The sequence below is a fragment of the Erinaceus europaeus genome, chromosome 6 (assembly GCF_950295315.1).
Source record: "Erinaceus europaeus chromosome 6, mEriEur2.1, whole genome shotgun sequence".
Taxonomy (NCBI): domain Eukaryota; kingdom Metazoa; phylum Chordata; class Mammalia; order Eulipotyphla; family Erinaceidae; genus Erinaceus; species Erinaceus europaeus.
In genome coordinates this window covers 43,215,145-43,220,069 of record NC_080167.1, presented here as the reverse complement: position 1 = coordinate 43,220,069, position 4,925 = coordinate 43,215,145, and positions in this window count along the sequence as shown.

The window sequence follows — 4,925 nt, the reverse complement described above, 5'->3', positions numbered from 1 at the left end:
CACCAGGTATGACACATGGTTAAGCACACATAGTACTATGTGCAAGGACTTGTGCAAGACCAAGGTTCAAGCCTCCCCTCCACCAGCTGCAGCAGCAGGGATGCTTTGCAAATGGTGAAGCAGGTCTGCAGGTGTCTATCTTTCTTTCTCCCTCTTTATTACCTTCCCCATCTCTGTCCAATCAAATAAAAAAAAAATGAAGAAGAAAGAAAAAAATGGCCGCCAGGAGCCATGGATTCCTAGTGCCTGCATGAAAGCCCCAGTGATAATACAGGAGGCAATAAAAGAAAAGAAAAGTAATTCAGTCTCTTTAGTTATAGAACTTTTAACTAAATTGCAGTAGGAGTGTTCCTTTACAGGCCTACAGCCTGCCAGATTCGGTTGTCACTGAGGCCCAAAATATACACATTGCTATCACTACTTGGACTGAGACTTTAGCTTCCTTTTAGACCCTAATGCTTTCCTACAATAACCTGTGTCTGGTGAGCACTTATTAACCTTGAGCTCCTGATTGCTACCCAGTTGGTTTAACCTTGCTGTTGTGCTATAGCTCTACCAGGCATTTGCAACTCTCAACCCTGGTCACTTCTCAGGCCCACTCTCCACAGAGCATCCTACTTCATGAGAAAACTGAAATTCCCTGCACAGATGAGCCAAAACAACACTGGGAAAAAAAAAATCCAAATTCAAAACCAGTGTCTGGACTTTCTGTAGAGGACGTCAAAGCTCTAGTCCTAAGGATGCTCTCTGAAGTGAGCATTTCATTGGGAGGAAATCTCAAGAAAGTAAAGGTATGAGTGAAGTCTTAACAGAATCCAGAGTAATAAAGAATACAATAAACAAGCTACAAAATACTATAAAGGGAACCACAAAAAGAAAGATAGGATCCAAAGATCAAAGTTGTGAGCTGGAGGATAAAGTAGAGGAAAGCATTAAAAAAAAAATCAACAAAATAAATAAATAAAAATAAAATGTGAAAATAATGACAGTTGTGGGACAGTCTCAAACAGAATGACAGTCACATCACACGAGTGCCAAAAGTAGAATCAGGACAAGTCTATAATGTTTTTTTTAAAAAAAGAAATAATAGCCAAATATTTCTCCAAACTAAAAATGAAGATAGGCTATTAGACTCAGGAAACTTTGAGTTCTAAGAAAAAATAAACCCAAAATGATTTACACCAAGACACCCATTAGTTTAAATTCCAAAGATCAAAGGTAAAGAGATAATTTTAAAAACAATAAGAGAAAAGTAAAGAGTTTTCTATAAGAAGTTCCCATAAAGTTGCCAGCTGAATTCTGAACAGAAACTCTAAATTTTCAAAGAATTGACATGGTTGTCTCAAAGTTCTGAATGGATAAGACTTTCCAAAATACTGTGTACAGCAGTGTTATTAGTCATTTGAAAGAATGATGAAGTACCTTTCAGGCATTCATTATCTCTGAACCAGCCCTATAAGAAAAAGCAAGGATGTCTAAAAAGGGAAAGTATGGAATGACCTTACCCAAATGAAATTGATAAAGAAGCAAATCAAAGCAAAGAGCTCAGCCAAATGGAGGCAAGACTCTGGACTCAGATCTGCAGGACTGAAGTTACTAAAGGCGATGGGAGGGCTTCAAGGGAGATATTAACATATGGAGATATATTAACATATTCTGAACATCTATAGGTTTTTTTTTTCTGTCAGAATTACCTCAAAAACAAATTGTAAAAATATAGTATAATGAAAAGTAATAGTCTTTTTTTAGATTGCCTCCCCTCTGCCTATTTCTTTTTTCCAGATAAAATTCATGTGTGTGTATGAGTGTGTTATCTACACTACACTTTTAAAAAAATTATTTATTTTTCCCTTTTGTTGCCTTTGTTGTTTTTTATTGTTGTTGTAGTTATTATTATTATTGTTATTGATGTCGTCATTGTTAGATAGAACAGAGAGAAATGGAGAGAGGAGGGGAAGACAGAGAGGGGGTGAGAAAGACAGACACCTGCAGACCTGCTTCACCATCTGTGAAGCGACTCCCCTGCAGGTGGGGAGCCAGGGGCTCACACCAGGATCCTTAGGCCCGTCCTTGTGCTTTGGGCCACGTGCACTTAACGCGCTGTGCTACCGCCGGACTCCCTACACTACACTTTTTTAGATAATGTACCTATGTAGTATTTTACTTTATCTTTCATTACTTTTATAAATGGCCACCAGTGTTATCACTAAGTCTCAGTGCCTGAAGGATATATCCACCACTTCTGCCAGCCATTTTCCCCATTTCTTTATTTTATTTGACAGGACAGGGAGAAATTGAGAAGAGGGGGCAGATAGAGGGAGAGAGACACCTGTAGTATTGCATCACAGCTCATGAAGCTCCCCATCCCCCAACCCCGTGTAGGTGGGGATTGGGAATTTGAACCAGGACCTCTGTACATGGTAATGTCTGATTTTTTTGGTTTGTTGTTTTTTCACTAGAGTACTGGTCAGTTTTGGCTTATGGTGGTGTGGGGGATTGAACCTGGGACTTTGGAACATCAGGCATGAGAGGTTTTTTTGCATACTCATTATGCTATCCCATTATGCTATACCTATCCCATCATGATGTCTGTTCTCAACCCACTGCCTGGCCCCCACATGCACTATTTTAGATACTGCTTAAAATATTTTTTTCATTATGATTTTGTATTCTTTTGTGTATATCTCGTTAGGAGATATCATAAAATATTAGAATGGAATCCCTATAATATTTGCAAACAAGTCTTGTTTCTATTTTGTTATAATTAGACCATCTTATATGAGTATGAGATTACAGAGGAGGGTTATTCTGTTTTTGTCATTAAAAAAAAAAAGTATTCTTGGGGCAGGGAGATGACTGAGGATGACAAGTAAAGTAGATTCCTTACCGTGCATGAGAATGTGGATTCAATTGCTGGCACCAGTGGAAACACCATGGAAGCACAATGCCCTTATATAGCCATATGGGACTCCATGGATATTTGATGAGTGCTTTGGGCTCTCTTGCTCTCAAAACATAGAGGATGAATATTGCTCTAGGGAGGCAGATCAGCAGTGGCATAGATGCCTAAGGCTTCTTTTTGTTTCCTGGAACTGCGCTCACAAAAAAGGTAGCATTCTCATGGGCTGGGAATGTAGCTCAGTAGTACAATACATGCCTCATGGGTATGAGGTTCTGTGTTGTATCACCCACACTCACATAAAAAGCATTTTCAAAAGGTTGTTAGTGGATAAGGCAGTGTCAAGGAAATGCACTGATGATTATTCACTTCTGTTGGATTTAATTTCATTCATAATATGTACATTAATTAAATTTGTAATTTAATTGTGGAACAAAATAAACACCTGGGTACTACATCAATTTGCCATTTACGTACTATTAAAAGCACTATATTAGCAAAGACAGACTATTTTATGTTGCTAATTATAGACATCTTTAAAATATGAGGGTTTTTTGTTTACATTTTATGCTTAGTTGTAAATGATTTGATTGGATTTTGATTAATTGGAATTAATGGTAATTTTAATAAGTTGGTTCCTAGGATGTCATACACTAAGTGGTGATATTTAAGAAATTCAAGTCATTTGGTTTGCTTTTCTTTAACTTCTTAGGGTATGCACTGTAAAGACATTGACTTTATATCTGATTATAAATACAAAGAAAATAATGTATAAAACTTATATTTGTCTATGATATTTAGTTTTCTACATCTATAAATGTCTGGTGCTCAGAACCTGCTAGGTGATTCACCTACTGTCTTGATGTCAGCTAGTATCTTGAAATTAGATTTTCTTTATTTTTTATGTAGCTTTTAAAAAATTTATTTATTTATTATTGGATAGAGACAGAGAGGAATTGAGAAGGGTGGGGGAGATAAAAAGGGAAGAGAGAGACACCTGCAGCCCTACTTCACCACTCATGAAGCTTTATCAGCTAAAGAACCTTTGCTGCCTCTGTGGGCTTTTGCCTCCACGGGCATTTTTTTTTTCTCTGTGGGCATTACCTAGCATGGGGGGGGGTGGGCTATGGCCTAGAGGCCCAAGGCAGCTGGCTGCAGTCAGTCTTTGTGTACCAGTAAGTCTGATAGAAGTGCCAGTCCAAAGCAGATGTCCACCGAAGAATTGCCAGGGGGTGAATTGTTGTACGTCTGTCTCGATGGGGAATGTCAGCCATCGGAATTCCAAGTTTCACTTTGGTGTTTAGACGCAGGAAAGGTTACTGCGTGAGGCGGCCATTTTCGCTACCTCCACGTGGCCCAACCTGCTTCTCTCTCACCCAACTCTGAGGTGGCAGCACAAATAAAGATTTGTGTTCCCTCTTCGCTCCGGACCTCCTCTCTCTCTTCTCTGCAACGCCAAACGACACCTCTTGCAGATGGGAACCTGGCTTCCTGTGCTTAACTTCCTGTGTCCTTAACTGGATGCACCACCACCTGACCCCTTGTCTTGGCTTTTTAATGTAATATTTTATTTTTGCTCCTATATTAATTCATAATTATTGCACATCTTTGTTCATTTCTTTTTTAAATTTAATAAAAATTTATTTTCCCTTTGGTTGCCCTTGTTTTTTTTTATTGTTGTTGTAGTTATTATTATTGTTTTTACTGATGTTATCATTGTTAGATAAGACAGAGAGAAATGGAGAGAGGAGGGGAAGACAGAGAGGGAGAGAGAAAGACACCTGCAGACCTGCTTCACCGCCTGTGAAGTGACTCCCCTGCAGGTGAGGAGCCCGGGGCTCGAACCGTGATCCTTATGCTGGTCCTTGTGCTTAACTTGCTGCACTACCACCCATCTCCCATCTTTGTTAATTTCAATTATGATAATAGAACACTTGATGGGTAGTCTTGTGAATAAAATTTTAATTACATCCTCTATTTTTAGTATGGGAGGAAATTATGGCAAAATGAATCAAGAAGGCTGTCT